The sequence below is a fragment of the Phascolarctos cinereus genome, unplaced genomic scaffold (genome assembly GCF_003287225.1).
Source record: "Phascolarctos cinereus isolate Bilbo 61053 unplaced genomic scaffold, phaCin_HiC Scaffold_5;HRSCAF=322, whole genome shotgun sequence".
NCBI classification, from domain to species: domain Eukaryota; kingdom Metazoa; phylum Chordata; class Mammalia; order Diprotodontia; family Phascolarctidae; genus Phascolarctos; species Phascolarctos cinereus.
In genome coordinates, this window is record NW_027555958.1 from 13,120,171 (window position 1) to 13,136,986 (window position 16,816).

The following is a 16,816-nucleotide window of genomic DNA, read 5'->3' on the forward strand; positions in this document are numbered from 1 at the left end:
TGTGCCAAAGGTGGTGTTGATTCTGATCACGCTGATGGGCAGTGATGGATCTCTCACAGGAAGTTAGTCATTCCCCAGACTGAGAAGGAAGGAAATGGAGAGTGTGTTCTATTGAAGCAAGGGCATGAAGGCTAGGGCCAGAGAGGAATAGGAACATGACATCAGAGCAGAGAGAGGGGAAAGCAGAGAAGAGCAGTGCTTTGGAGTCATTTCCAGTCTAGACTCGAACAGTCAGGTGATGCCCTGGGCAGGAGTCTGTGATGTGCCCACTGCTGAGTCTTGGTTAGGCTCCGTAGAAACACGTTTTCTTGTTCTGAGTGTGGTCTGCAGAAAGGACGAGGAAGAGAAGCAATGCTCCCCACACTGAAGTGAGCTGCTTTTCAGGGTCCCATTTTCTTAGGTTTACAATGGTCCCACGTCTTCCCTATGCTTGGATTTTTATTGTACCCATCAGCCTGGAATCCATGACTCCCTGGCAATATATCTTCCTGTGTGATGCAAAACCTACCAGGCAGAGTTCCATCTGCCCTCCCCCAGAAAGACTTTCCTGGTAGAGGGAGTCGGTAATAGCTCCCATTGCTTTGATCTATTCCTCATCTGTAGCACTGCATGGTTTACAACAGGTACTCCTTACAAGGACTGTGACGGTGTTAGTACTAGTAACCCCCTTTTGTAGATGAAATAGCCAGTGCAAGAGCCCTGAGACACCACTGAAGGCCACCCAGATGACATGGACAGTCAGTATTTGAACTCAGGTCCTCTGACTCCAAATCTGGGGCTCTTTCCTGTGAAGTGGCTTGTCCAAGATCACAACTGTTAAGTACCCAGAACTTCAACCCAGCTTCAAAGAAAAGATCTCTTAGAACAGTGTTGTCAGATGTGCAGCCCCCACACTCCTGAGTGGGCCTGAACCAGATTAAAATGTGATTGGGAAATACTTAACAACATAAATAAAAAGATCATGCTGACATGTTTTCTAAGTCAGTGTGTGCCTTCAGGGATCTTTACATGTGGTTCAGTGGCCCACATTTCTGTTTGCTTTTGACAGCACTGCCTGAAAACTTGTAGGAAAAGAAAATGCCATTGCCCAAAATGGATCAAGAATTTATCGAAGCAGAAATCTCCTGTTTTCTTATCCATTGGATTTTGGAAGACAAAGAGCTAAGAGAGCAAATAGGAGAGGCGTTTGAAGGACCGTTTCCACTTGGCACTGTGGAAAGAGCTCTGCTTCTGGTGTGTCCCGTGTGACTCTGGGCAAGTCAGTGCATTCCAGTTCTAAATCCATCTCCGATTCAAAGGCCCCAGGACCCAGTTGGGTGTGTGTTATGTAATAAGAGTTAACAGCTGGAAAATTAGCAGCCATCCATTTAATAAAGCAAGCAGCCATCAGCTTTGGGGGCAGGAAAGGACCGTCCTACAAGTCCTCATCACCTCAGCGTGCTGAATGGCTAACCCCGCGTTGGCGCCTCAAGGCAGTGAGTTTTCTGTGGTGACATGCGGTTTCCCAGTCGGCCCAAATCACAGAGTGAGAATTTAGGAACTCCAGTGGCCATCTAGTCCAAAGCATTTCCTAAAAGGGATTTCCTCGCCATCCCAGTGGACGAGTCACCAGCCTCTTCTTGGAGGGGAACCCATCATTTCCCCTGCCAGCTCATGCCACTCTTGGTTGGCTCTCATTGGTAGGAAATCTTTCAAACCCAAATTGGCCTCTTTGCAACTTTCTCCCCTCCATGCCCCTTGTTCTTACCCAGTAGAACAAGGCAAATCCCTCTTCTAACTAAGTTCCATGTTAATTGTAAAGCAGTCACGGTAGAAATTACCCTGTGTCCCAAAATGTGCAGCCCAGTTCTATCCCTTGCCTGTACCTCATCCAAGTCCTAGATGTTTGAACGCAGCTGTCCTGCCTCCGCAGTGTTTTCTCCAGGCTAGATGCCCTCGTGGCATGGACCCATCCTTCCCCGTCCTGGTTGCCTTCCTCTGCACGTTCTCCATCTTATCCAATAACCTTACAGAATGACACTCGGACATAAACAGAGCTCCAGGTGTGGTCTGGCCAGGGCAGTGTCACCTCCTTGTTCCTGGAGGCCATGCCTCACTGTAGCCCCACCTCACATGAATGTTATAACTGAGTGACGTTGAACTTGCAGTCCGCCTAGGCTCCCAGACAGTTACCCCCTGAACTGCTGTCTAATCCTGCCTCCATCCTGTTCTACTTGTGAAGTTGATTTTTTGAGCCCAGTGTCAGATTTAACATTTATCTCTATTGCATTTCATCCTATTAAGGTCATTGATTTAGTTGGAAAGTACCTTTGAGGTCAGGGTGGACAGCCAACTCCCTTGTTTTTCAAATGAGGAAGCAAACAGAGAGAAGCAGGACAAAGGTAACATCTATGTATCCCTTTATCCAAGTTACTGTCAAAAAATGCGAAGTAGCCCAAACACCCCAAGACCCTTCACTGAAGGTCAGACAGAGACAGATGGTAGCAGAAGCAATATTTGAACTCGCGTTCTCTGCCTTCACATCCTAGGCCAGTTCTCTTGACCCCTCCAGGATAATTCTTCAGGTCAGGTCATTCAGCCAGTTCTGAATCTGTATAATTCAGTTATCCTCTAGTCCACATCTCTTCCCCTTTTCCATAAGAATAGCATGAGGCACTTGATCAAATGCGTTACTAAAACCTGGTTAGTCTGATGTGATCTGTTCTTGATGAAGCCTTGTTGGCGCTTTGTAATCACTACTTTTTTGCTAGATGCTCACTATCTATTTTTTAAATCAGCTGTTCTAGAATTTCCCCAAGAATTGATGTCCAGCTCGGTGACCTATAGTTTGTGGCCTCTGTTCCCTTCCCTCTTTCTATACATCTGCAGTCCTATTGTATCTCTCCTGTTCTCCACAGCAGCTACATCTGCCAGTTCTTTTAGTAGCTAAGGATGTAATTCATCTGAGCTAGGTGACTTGAATTCACCAAGGATAGTGATGCCTTTATATTAACAAGAGGCTGCATCATGCATTGATTGCAAAGAACATTGTCTCAGGAATCAAAGGTCCTAGGTTCAAATGCTGCCTCCGAGGATTACCATTTCTGTGGCCTTGGGTAATTCACTCACCATTCCTGCGACTCAGTTTCTGTGTCTGTAAAATGTGGGAACTGAACTAGGTGGCATCTGAGGGCCCTTTCAGCACCAGATCTATGATTTCCTTTCTTACTTTGGGTATCAGCTCCCAGTTCACCTTTTTTGTTGTTGTTGTTGTTGTTCTTTTCTTTGGCAGAGAAAACAAGCAAAATAGGAAATCATTCAGCTAATAAAAACATTTATTAGGTGATTACTGTGTGCCAGGTTCATGCGAGTTCTTGCCTTCAAGGAGCTTACAGTTTACTGGGGAGACAACACATACACATAGGTTTATACAAAATACAAGGTAATTTCTAGGGGAAGGTGCTCTGTGCTGGGCCGATCAAGAATGACTTCCTGTAGGATGTAACAGCTGAGTTGAGCTGTGAAGGAAATTAGGGGTTCTGAAAGGTAAAGATGAGTAGAAGAGCATCCCCATCATGAAGAGCTGCCCGTGAAGAGTTGTGGGAACAGGGGCAAGTAAGGAGACGAGCATGGGTGGTCCATCCAGCATTAACACGTAAGAAACACGTAGCGTGTATTAAACATGCAGTGAAGTTGGAGAGGAAGGTTGGAGCCACGTTGTCAAGGGTTAGGATGGTGAAGCGGCATGGCCGTGCTTTGGCAGCTGTGTGGAGGTCTCGGCAACATCATGGGTATTCCATTAGACAGTTGTATCCAAACAATACAGAAAGCACGTTGTCTTCTCTCATCTGGCCTCTGAGTCTGGTCATCGCGCACTGGACATCATGGCAGAACTTTGGTAGTTAAATGTCTTTCTTCTCTGTTGATCCCGTTGTTGGAAATGCAAACTTCAAAGCTCTATGAATCAATGGAAATTATATTCCACAGTGTAGGAAAAGGCATGTCGGGGGGGTAGGCTTTGACTTCTGGTCCTGTCACCAAGAAAGGAGCTTTGTCCACAGGGATCCTGAGTGCCCACTCGTTCTCATTGTAAGGACTGGCTGAGGTAGGAGGAATGTTGTTACTTCCATGAGTGATCACCTCCATAGCTGTGGTGAATGCTATTCTGGGTTGTTTGGCTGAGAGTTGGCGAGATTCCCACGTGGCTCGCTGCTGCTGCCTGTTGGAGGGCAGGTGCTGCCTCTCCTGCAAGATTCAAGGGGTGTGTGGTGACTTCCCGAGAGCCATGCTCTGTGGACATCCCTGCCATCCATCCCTTCTGACTTCCCTGCCCTACTGTGGCAGGGAGAAGGCAAACCACAGAAATCTGGCTGGTCCAGGCCATTGAGTTATTTTTTTATTTTTTTCTCACCTCTCTTTTTATCAATTTATTTTGATTTATCAGCAATCACTTCCATATGCTTTTGAGTTTAAAATTTTTCTCCCTCTTCCTCCCCACCACCCTCCCCAAGACAGCGTACAATCTGATATAGGCTATACATTTACATTCCTATTAAACATTTTCACATTAGTGAAGTTGTAAGTAAAAATTAAAACCAATAGGAGGAACCATTAGAAAGAGGAAACAACTCAACAGAAGAGAAAAAAAAAAGATAGCAATTCAACTTTCATAGTTCTTTCTTTGGATGTGGATAGCATTTTGCATCATGAGGCCTCTGGAGATGTCTTAGATCCTTGTATTGCTGGAAAGGGCTAAGTTTATCAGTATTGGTCATCGCACCATGTGGCTGTTATTGTGTACAACATTCTCCTGGTTCTGCTCATTTCACTCTGCATCAGACCATACTAGTCTTTCCAGGTTTTTCTGAAGTCAGCCTGTTGATGAGTTTTTACCCCACCTTGGGTGGTGCCCCAGTGTTCCTAGGGAACCTTTTTTGTTGTTATATTGTTTTGGGTGGAGTTCTTGCTCTGGGTTAAGTCTGCTTGAGCACTTCAGAGATTGTTTTGTTTTGTTTTGTTTTTAGACATTGATGCCTTTTGTCTTAATATTGTCATTTTCCACCCCACCCACCAGATTGAAACCTCCCTTGTGATAAGGAAAAACAGCTAAGAAACCGTGTCTGATGATGATGATGATGTGTGTGTTTGTGTGTGTACCTTAAGGATTGTGTGGTCACTTTGTCTCAAAGTACTTTCATTTAAATTCCAGGCTTCTAAGAAAAGAGTATTGGTCAGACTGACAGCCTTTTATATATGTCATAGGATTATCATTCTAAAGCAGGGGCTCTTAACTTGGAATTCTTGGACCGTGAATAAATTTCAGAGAGTTTATGAACTTGGATAAGAAAAAAAAAAGACATTTTTCACCAGCTTCTCATTGAAAGTTAGCATGTCCTTCAATTATGAATGAAGGCAACAAACTTCACTCTGAGAAGGGGAGCCTAGGCTTCCCCAGAGTGCTTCTCAAGGGGTCTGTGACCCCAAAAAGGAGAACCCTTGCTCTGGAGCTAGTCGGGGTCTCTGAGGCCATGTGGTCAACTCTCATTTTGCACATGAGTAAACTGAGGCCTAGGGACATCTTGGATCTTCATCCCCTTCTACCTGGACTGTAATGTTGTATTATATTAATAATATAATATAATATAATTAATATAGTGTTATAATAATAATAGAGATCTTCCTGCCTCTAATAATCTCCTTTGTCAAATGCATCCTTTACATGGCCAGGGAGTTAACCTTTCTAAAGTTTAGTCCTGACCACATCACCCATGGCCATAAAAGGCTCGGAAGCCTTCAGTGATCTTCCTTGGCTTTCCATTTAGGGCCCTCCCCCCATGTAATGTAAACCTACCTTAAAAACCTTATTTCACACTACTCTCCTTTAATACCTTCAGTGCTTTAACCAGGATGGACTCCTCCCTGTTCTCTGAGCTTGTCCATCCTCTGCCTGACTCTTTGTACTTACACACATTGTCCTCTGTTGCTGGAGCAGACTGCCTTCACCTCACCTCATCTTTTCCTGCAAGGTTCCCCCGTAGGGGCCACTCTCTCTCTGAAGCCTTGCCTAGTTCCTCCAGTCAGAGGAAAGGATGAACCTAGGTCTTCCTCACTCTTCTGAATGCCCAAGAGAAAAGACTCAGACCCTCTTTGGGACTCGCGTGCCATGTTGTCCTTTTCTTTGTCCTTCGTCATAGTCTGAGTCATGGTTTTTTGTGTCCTCTATAGTTTAAAGGCAAAAAATGGGTCATGACTCATCTCTGTGACCCCAATGTCTAGCATGATGCCTTTCGCGTGGTTGAGACTCAGTAAATTTTTGTTGGATTGAAATTTTGAAGGCAAGGTGAAGCATCAAAGTGGAGCCCCCTGCTGGAAACCCTCCTATCTTCAGAGACTTTGGAAACATCCTCCATGAATGACAATGGGTTGCTTACTTCCAAACTTTGGTCATTACCCTTTTGAAGTTGGTTGTAACCAACCAAGGATGGACTGTAGCATTGAACTCTCCAACCTTCCTCTGTAAGTGTACACACGCCCACTTCCTTTTGTTGGGGTCAGGGCATGCAAGGGCTGATTCTCCCCCCAGCCATCAAGGGCATCCAGCTGTTTGAATGTCAGTGGACAGTCTTGAAGGCACCATTCTCACACCAGGACTTGCATGCAGTTCTGAGCACATCCCATGAGCATGTAGTAGTTGTCTTCCAGTATGGAGCTGTAGGTAAGGAGCCACAGATGATAGAATATTTGTGAAGTGCTTATTAGCACAGTGTCTGGCACAAGATAGGTCCCTTTCCCCATCTCTTGCATCTCCACTGCTCGTTAGGATTATAGGATCATACATAGATTCAGAAGCAGAAGAGACCATAAAGGTCACCAAATCCTCTACCCCTCTCCCCTTATTTTATAGGTAGAGAAATGGGGGTCTAGAGAGTTTACATAACTTATGCAAGGCCACATGGGATGATAGAGCTAGAAGTAAGCTTAGAAGTCTCCGGTCCAACCCTGCATTTGTATGTGAGAATGGAATCTGCCCAATGTCTGACAGATAGCAAGGGGCAGACCCACAATTCACAGCTGGGTCTTCTGGCTCCAGAATCAGTGCTTCCTGGCAGAGCAGGGGTTTGAGCCAGGTCTTACACCTCCAAAGTCATTACTCTGCCTACTATATACACTGCCCCTTCTGTATGTGACATCTCGAGATGACCATGGCCAGAGGTGGGTACCAGCTCCAGCTTATTTCTTTTCTGTTGGACATGCTAGGGTGCCCTTCTGTCATAGGCACAGCCAAAGAGATTTCCCCATCTGTGCTCTTGGGAATGCTTACCTGATAACGTGCTCTCCCCTGACCCCTGAGACTCACCATCAGGTCTGCTTTTCCCTTTTAGAGTTTTTGCTCTTGTGAGAACTGTTACTCTCACACCTTCAGTTAATGATTTCTTGCCTTGCCTTGTCTGTGTTAACAAATGAGGAGTTTCCTTTCTCACTGCGCAGCACAGTGAGACACTCTGTAAACATGGGCCCAGCAACTCAAAGAAACTTGCCATCATCCCCTGAGCCCATGTGGCCCCTTGAAGTAGGGGCTGTTGCAAATGAAAGCCAGCCTCAATCTAAAGCCCCAGTAGAGTAACTCCTGGCAGATGGAGATGCAAGGGCAGCTTGCCTTGCCCTGATTTCTGCGGGGTTCCCTGAGGGTGACCCCTTGGCTGGGTTTGTTAGACTGACCCTGGCATCCAGCTCTCCTGGACAAGCTAATGAATGACTCTGGGTGCACTTAATGAAATACATTGGTTTTCCCTGAGACTCTGTGTGCTCCACCTAAGGGTCTCCGAACCAGCTGTATACAGTTGTCTGCTTTGCTGAGGAGACAGCTGTGGTCTTTGTGAAGCCTGCAGGAGGCTGATATGATGAATGATTGTTTTAGACAAAGTCTCTGCCCTTCCAGGATCTGTGATATCACCGCTGTGGTTACCATTTCCACCCAGGTAGATCATTCGCCCTCTACAATTTAATCCCTTGTAACACAGAATTTTTTAAAAAGGAAAGGAAGAAGAAGAGAAAACACTCTGTGGAAGCTGATCCATTGATTAACTCAGCCAAGCATTCTGTGCAGTGTTCTTCCTCTGGAAGTTGGGGAGAGCGGGGAGGGCATCTTGTCTTCTCATGTGTCTTCTTCAGGGCCAGGCTTGTTCCTGCCAAGTTCACACCTCTCAGTTTTGGTTGTTTTCTGGTCTCTGGTCCTTTCATTTACAGTCATTGTCTGTGTGTTTTCTTGGACTCAGCGTACTTCACTTCGCATCAGTTCACGTTATGGTTTCCATGATGCTTTGTGTTCTTACAGCGTGGTAATTTTCCATTACGTTCATGAACTGTGATCTGTTCAGCCATTCTCTGGTCAGTGGGCATCGACCTTGTTTCCTGTTCTTTGCTAGCCCAGAAAGTGCTGCTCTTAATGTTTTGGTGTCTTTCGAGTCTTTGTTTTTGTCAGTGACCTTCTCGGGTACTAACCCTAGCTGTGGATTCTCTGGATCAGAGGGTGTGGATGTTACGGTTACTTTATTTGCATGATTCCAAGTAAATGTCCACAAATGATTGTAGCAGTTCACAGCTCCACCAACAATGTATTAGTGTGCCAGTCTCTCCACAGTTCCTGCTCCATTAACTCTTCCTGCCTTTTGTCATCTTTGTCAATCTGCCAGGTGTGAGGTGACTAATAGCTAGCATTTATGTAGTGCTTTAAGGTTTTTAAATCACTTCACATATGTTGCCTCAGTTGATTCTCACAACCCTGTTGGGAAGGTGCTCTTAATTATTTCCATTTTACAGATGAGGAACCTGGGTCTGGGAGATGTTAGGTGATTTTTCCCTGGGTCACGAAGCTAATGAGTGTGTGACAGACAGTCAGGTTTAAATTCCAGCCTTCCAGACTCCAGGCCTAGTGCTGTATCTACTCTCTGAATCTCTGTTTTATATTCACTCTTCTGGACACATGTTTCTCCTCAATAAAAAGTTAACTTCTTGAGGGCAGATTTTTGTCTCTGTATCGCTAGTGCAGTATATAGGGCATGGTGGGCATTTTGAAATATATTTGAATATAAATTCAAATGTTTGTTCTGATGTTTGAGCCTGAGAATAGATATTACTGGCATCTTCTCAGCGAGCTCTTCATTTCCCCAGAGGCCCCCACTAGTGCTGCTGGCTGAGAGCGTGTGGCGGGAGGAATCCTGATGACAGCCATGAAAGTCAGTTATTAGGGTCTAAAATATACCTGGCACTGGGCTGAAGGCTGGGGACATGAAGAAAGGCAAAAGACAACCCTTACTTAGAGGGCTCACAATCTAGTGGGAGAATCAACATATAGATAACTCTGTATAAACAAGATCTGTGCAGGACAAATTGGAAAGAATCTCAGGTGAAAGGCACAATGATTGAGGAAGGTGAGGAAAGGCTTCTTATTGGAGATGGGACTTCAGCTGAGACTTGAAGCCAGGGAAGCTGGGAGGTAGAGTGAAGGAAAGAGAGTGTTCCAGGCATGAGGGATGGTCAGGGAAAATGTTTGGGTGGAGTGTCACTTCAAGGACGAGCAAGGAGGCCAGCGTCACTAAATCACAGAGCACGTATGAAGGGCGTAAGTTGTAAGAAGATTGGAAAGGTAGGAAAGGGCCAGACTGTGAATATCTTTAAAAGCCACACTATTTTATGTGTGATCCTGGGATTTAGTGAATATAGGAGTGACTTGGTCAGACCTGTACTTACGATCACTCTGAGAACTGAATGGTGGATGGATTGTAGTGGGGAGAGGCTTGAGGCAGGCAGGCCGCCAGCAGCCTAGGCAGTAGTCCAGGTGTGAAATGATGAGGGTCTGCACCAGGGTGGGGACAGTGTCCAAAGATAGAAGGAGGCATATACAAGAGATGTTATTAGGACACAGGAAAGGTGTGTGTGGTTAATACAGAAGACGTCAATTCATTGTCAATGAGCATTTGTGTTTTTCAAGTTTAACATAGCCAAAGCTAGAATCACAGGAAAAAAAATGTCTTGCATATGTTTTCTTTTCCCCTTTTCTCGTAACTTAATTTCCCATGGAAAGCCTAAAATAGGAGTTAGTCCTGCTTACTAGGACAATTTCTTCAACTATGAAAGTCCATTAACCTTTCCCAGCATTCTAAACTTTCTGACTATAGCCCTCAGAAGTTTTTTCTGGCTGGCTGCATTTTCAGTCTTTCAAGGGAACAGAATCTAGCTCACGACAACACAGACATTCTGCGTTTTACAAAGACACAAGCACAGACAAAATGACTAGACAGATACAGACAGACACAGAGAGTTTTAACAAAGTACGCAGTTACAGTCCAAGCAGAGGCCCACGGGCTCCGAGGCGTGCAGTTTAAATAACAGCAGAGGCACACAGAGAGGCCAGTTAACAGAAGTGTGCAGTTTAAGAAAGGATATCCTTACCAGAGTGATCGGAAATGAACTGGGTCACCGGAGGGGCCCTGGAGTTTTCCTCATAAAGAATGGTGAGCTCTACCAAGGTGGAAGCTTGGAGGATTAGAGCAGGGATGAGGGCAGAGAACTCACCTGACAAGGGGTGGGGGGTAGGTTTGGACTCCAGAGAAATAGATCTCCGGTGGTGCCTAGTCCATTCCCACTGGTACCAGACTCCAATGGCCTGATTCTGTGTCCAGTCCCACTTCTGACACCAATTTATGTCAACTGGACCAAACAGGCCTCTGGTTCTGATTGAGGTGAAAGTTGTTGCCTTCACTCTCTGGCCCAGGGGTTACAAGGGGTTCACCAGTTATTGAGGCGATCCTGACACTGGGCCAAAGACATTGGCCACACAGCAGCCCAGGGTAGATGGACATCGGGCTTCCCTTTGGGACGACCCCGACCTGCTCTCTCAACCTGTGGGGGCAGCAGCTTCTCTCAGGGCACCTGCTACTCTCGGATTTCTATGTCCTTATTCCACCAAGAGCCAGAAGGAGGCAGCGGGAAGAGCCCTGGGTTCAGATCCTGCCAGGGCCACCTTGGGCAGTGACCTCTGGGCTTTAATGGAGCTTCATAGCCTGGAATTAAGGAAAGCCCTGGCCATTTGTGGTGAATCCTTACACATTGACGGCCATGTCTTCCCGCCACTTCCTGGTACTCCTCTGCTCACATCATCTAACCGCTCTGCTGTTTCCTGGAGTGTTTGCTTTCAGCCTGTTTCCATTTTCAGTAATGGGGAGCATTAGGCTGGATAGAAGAAAAGCACTCTATTGTGGTAAGAGAGAGGAGAAAACCTAGCAGAGCTAATGAGGAATTCTTTTGTATCTGGGAATTCTTTTCTGGAGACTTAAAAAAAAAGATTTAATATAATTTTTAAATGTAAACATCACCTTGCTGGATATTCCTGTCTTTCCACAAAAATTTCCTGTGTATCTGAGTAATAGGTGTAACTGCTGAGGGAACTAGGGCTAGGGTCATTGAACCCAGCCTGCTCTTGAAGGCAGCCTTGGAGCTCTCCAGGAACGGGAACATGCCCCAGAAACCTCCCCTTCCCTACAGAACTATTCACGGAAGGAGAAAGAAAGTGTTTCCTGTCGTGTCTGGTGAAAGCAAGTGCTGCTCTTCCCAGGAAGGATAAAAGGTTTCTCTGGGTGTGCCTTCCTCCCTGCTCCTGACTTATCCAGCGGCTGCAGTTGCTGCTGGTGCTGAGTCAGAAGCTCTGGGCGCACACGTGCGCACACACAAGCACGCACCTTGTGTTTGCCTACTCACCCATGTAGTCTGAGGGAGGCTGCCCAAAGGCCATGTGGTCTCAATAGTGGCACTGCCTTTGGGCCACAGACCCTCCCCCAGCTTGACCTCCCAGGGCCTTCCCAGGTACCTCCTACCCCAGGAGGACAGAGTCATGCTTGGATGTCCAAGCGTACTCCAAGAAAGACTCAGAGTGCACAGTAGAGAAACTGAGCCTTGGGCTGCGAATGTATTGTCTGTCTGAGACCCAGGGAAAGACCTCAGGACTGCCCCAGCTTCTCTTCCTCCATACTCCACTTCCGTCTTGAGATGGAGTGACTCAGCAGGCTCTCCCCTCTGGCCACGGCCACCCTGGGTCGCTGTCCTTCCCCAGCCCTTGTTGTCAGCCTGGTTTCAGGGGCCCAGGTGGATCCCTGGCCCTGTGGGTGGTGGACAAAGGGTCTACCGCAGGAGATGCCAGGGGTGAGGACGAAGGACTTGCGGGTCCTGACAACTGTTACCCCTCTCTGGAACTCCCCTTGGCATGGAGATCCTAGGACCCGAGGCCCAGAGTCAGGAGGACTCCAGAGACCATTTAGTCCAGATCTCCATTTTACAGGCGAGTATCCTGAGCCAGGGGTGAAGCAGCTTGGCTGAGGTCACACAGGGCATGAAGGGAGACATGAAGGCCACTGGTGGGCAGGCCTTTCTGGGCTGTAGTTGGGGAGGGCTGATGGCGTGAGCCAGACCAGCAGCAAGAGCAAGGGGGGGGGGGTCCACAGCTGCTGCTGGCTGTGCCCACTCCCGCCCCATATGACCCTTGCTTGTGGGATTCCCATCCCAGCCAGCACAGATGGGGAGGAGCCAAAGTGGAGTCACAGGAAGAGGGGAGCAGCAGATGAGGGAGGGAAGTGGGAGTGGATGACAAGAAGAAGCTGGGAACATGTGGGACGGTGTGTGGTGCCTGGGGTCCTCTGCCAGGGGCAGCACATCTGTGGGGTGACGGCAGGGGGACCCATTCAGCGGAGGGAGTGGAACTGGCGCCAGCCCTGCCTGCCCCACTGACCTACAGAGCCAGATGGAGAGAGAGCATACAGGAACACCCAGAGTTTGGTCCTGGCTTGTGACTTCACTGCCAGGGAGGAGACCCTCTGCCCGTGAGGATGGTGTGTGCTATGCATTTGAGACACTGAACGTTTCAGTGACTTGCCCAGGGTAACAGCCAGTATGGGAAAGAAGGGAGGCTTACACCAAGGTCTTCGTCTCCGGGCCGGCCCTCTGTCCCCAGCACCACACTCCTCTCAAGCCTCCAGTAGCATCTCGCAACTTCAGTCCCATATTAAGCCCATTTCCATCCACACCCAAATGGTGTGAACTAGAAAGTTACCTTCCAGAGTCAGAACTCAGTCCTAGCCCTGCTGATGCAGCTGCAGAGAATGAGCTGGGATTCCACCTCCTGTCCTTGTCCAGATCTGCATCTGAGAAGCCCCTTTGCTGCCCCCAGGCATCCCTTCAGCATGGCCGGAGAAGAGAGAGCTCCAGGGAGCCTTACAGAGAAGGAAACTGAGGCCCAGGCCATCTCCAAGGTCACACTCAGGGACATCTGAAGGACATGGGGACCTTGAGCCTGGAGAAGGTCAGGCTTGTCTGAGGAAAGGGCTTAATAAAGTGCTAGTTGTAACCTGGGGATGGCTCAGACATCCACTGAGCCATGCTAAGAGAGAGGCCACTGATGGTGCTGGTGGAGGGTGGGGCTGCCAAGTGCGAGAGAAAGGGGAAGGGCCTGGAAGGAGGGGATTGGGTAGTTCCAGCCAGGAGAGACGGCATCCGGAGATTGGCCAAGAAGTCAGCGACTGAATGGTTTTAAATGAGAACCACAAGGACTGAGGAGGAAACAGGGAAGCTGCCCCCTGTTCCACCTCCTGTCCACACCTGGATTTGTAGGGAGCCACCCAAGCTCAGCAGGCCAAGACGTTCGGTCACACTTAGACCATCACACTTAGTACTGGAAGTGACTTGGGATTTACTTTCAGCTTTGTTCATGCAAGGATTCAGCACACATTTATTAAGCACCTACTGTGTATCAGACATTGTGGTGGGTGATGAGGAATGAGAAACTTCCTACCCACAAGGAGCTTACTTACATTGAGGGGTCAGTTGTTTTTCAGTCAGGTCAATCTTTGTGACCCCATTTGGGGTTTTCTTGGCAAGGTACTGGAGTGGTTTGCCATTTCCTTTTCCAGCTCATTTTACAGAGGAGGAAACTGAGGCAAACTGTGTGCCCAGGGTCACACAGCTCATAAGTGTCTGAGGTCAGATTTGAACTCAGGTCTTCCTGACTCCAGGCCCAGTGCTCTGGCCACTGTGGCACCCAGCTACATCCAAACTGAGTCTTGAAGGATGCTGGGAACTCTAAGAGATCAGAATGAAGAAATGGGGGACAGCCCAGACAAAGGCACAGGAGATGAAATGTTAAATTTGGGGAGGGGGATGAATGTGAAGTGGAAGAGAGCACATGCATTGTCCCCCACAAGAGAGTGAGACTGTTCCCCTGCAGGGTAGCTGGCCTATCCAGGCATGTGAGCCCCTGACACGAGTCACATTCAAGCAATCCTCAAAAGATTCTTAAAGGGACTGGTCATATTTAGCCTGGAGAAAAGATGATTTAGGAGCTACTTGACATCTGTCTTCAAGTCTGTGAAGGGCTATTCTGTGAAAGGGATAAGACATGTTCTGCTTGACTTCTCTGGGCAGAAGCGTGAGTAGTGGGCAAAATTCGCAGAAGCAGATTTCAGGGAAAACTTCACCAATAATGATAGCTATGGGAAAGTGGGATGGGCTCTCAGCAGATGGTGGGTGGGTTTCCCCACATTGAAGGTCTTCAAGCTGAGTGTGTGTAACTGGAAAAGATGGACTCTCGGAATTGGAGGGGCCCAGAGAAATCCTCACCCAAGATCCTCCCTCTTCAGTCTCCCTGGCCAGCCTTTGCTTGCAGACCTCCAGTGAAGGTGAACGCATTCTTTCTTGGGGCACCCCGTTTTACCTGAGGTCACCTCTGACTGTTAGGACGCTTTCCCTGCAGAACACCAGAATGTGCCTCGCTAAGACATCTGTCCCCTTGGGCAGGTGACAGTGGAGAACTGGCCACCAGCCAGGTGGTGGAGAGGCAGGAAGAGGCAACATTCTGAGTACTGCTGGCCGCCCCACGCAGGAAAGAACAGTAGGGTCGTGTCTCTGTGACCAGGAGCAGTCAAGATGGGATGGATGGTGCCCACTGAGGATCCCAAGTGCCCCTGAGCAGACTCTGGTTCTAATGTGTCTAGTTTCTTGAAATATATGTAGACATTTTTATGGTTGAGTTTTTCCAGTAAGGCCAATGATTAAGGGTCTCTCTCCTTGACCAAATGTTTCCCAAGTCAGTTGTTTTTTTATAGGAAATACCTTACATTTTCTGATTTTTTTTTCAGTTTTTTCAAAAACTTTTGTTGTATTTTTAGTGGTCTCATGGATTCAGTTGTCTGACCCAGTCTGTCAAGGAGTCCATTACTTGAGTAAGGTTTTATACCTCCTGTGTTCAGCTATTTCTTATCCTTCCAATTTTCTCTAGAGCTGTCACTTAACATTTATATGATCATTTTTCAACTCTTGTTTCTTACAGGAATCCCAGTGAAGTTTGTGGCAATCTGTAAATGTGAGGCTTTATACATAACATGGAGTTATTTTCATTTTCTGGATATACTGCTTGAGCATCCTTGGCTCTGTAATATTTCTTAATCATCTTTTTCTTCTGTTTATTCATTTTCCCAGCCTTATTTACTGAATTGGAACTTTGTGCCAGGGACCAGACTCTGTGCACTTCTGGAAAGAACCGTCAGTCAGGCCTTCTTTGATACTAATCTGCAATTTCTGGATTCTAGGTAATAGAAGTCAGATGTGTTTTACAAACACCTCAGCAGTAGCTAGTGAAAACACTACACTGGGATGGTCAATATAGGATTGTCTCCACTAGGATGATTTATGTGGAGAGGTCTAATCCATCCTGGACCTTGTTGCCCTCCTAGTCGGAGCTCCACAAGCTTTCGAAGTTGCTAGGGGTCAGAATAACATGGATGTCCTTGGCTACACTCTTCCCTGGGCTCCCATCTCTCTGCCCATAACTTTAGGCCCTAGACCCCTGGCCTCACCCCTTGTCCATGCCCTGGGAAGCCTTGATGTATGGAACTCCCCGGTCAGGCTACTCTGTCTGGAACCCCTTCCCTAAGGCCCAAAGGCTTCCCAGGCTGTCTTTCTGTGAAGACCTAAATTGTCGAAAGGTACTTACAGGTTCTCCTTGGACTTCATCATCCCTCAGGTTTTTGTTGTCGTTGTTTTAAATCACTGCTACAGTAGTTGTGGGAGAGCTGGACTACTCCACCTCGGTTTTGCCCATTGGAATCCCTGGCTCCCTTCAATAAGGCTGAAAGGTCAAACCCTGCACAAAGTAACTGCAGAACCTCAGCCCCTTTCCTCCGATTGCGAATGCTCTTCCATCCTCCATCACTGAAATTATATTCTATTTACTATTCTGTGTCCATGTTGTCTTTTTCCAATAGAATGTAAACTGCTTGAACGGACGATTTCATTTTTGTCCTTGTAGGCACTTAAGCATCTGTTGAATTGAATTAATTCTCAAAGGCAGATATGCCTGCATGGAAAGTAAGAGTGACCTCAGTGACCCACCCAGCCCACAACATGCTCCCATGAAGTACTCTGATTGAACTTATTGCTTATCTTATGGCTAGGGTTGAACTCAAAATTTTGAGTTTTGGCAGCTAGGTGGCGCCATAGTGCACAGAGCACCAGGCCTGGAGTCAGCAAGACTCACCTTCCTGAGTTCAAATGTGGCCTCAGACACTGACTAGCTGTGTGACCCTGGACAAGTCACTTCACCCTGTTTGCCTCAGTTTCCTCATCTGTAAAATAGTTGGAGAAGGAAATGGCAAAAAAATTGCCAAGAAAACCCCAAATATGGTCGCAAAGGGTTGGACACAACTGAACAACAAATATTTTTAAAACCATGTAAAAACAAATGTGTAATTCATCTAATTAGCACAGTCATGGCAACTTCAAATAAACTTTAAAA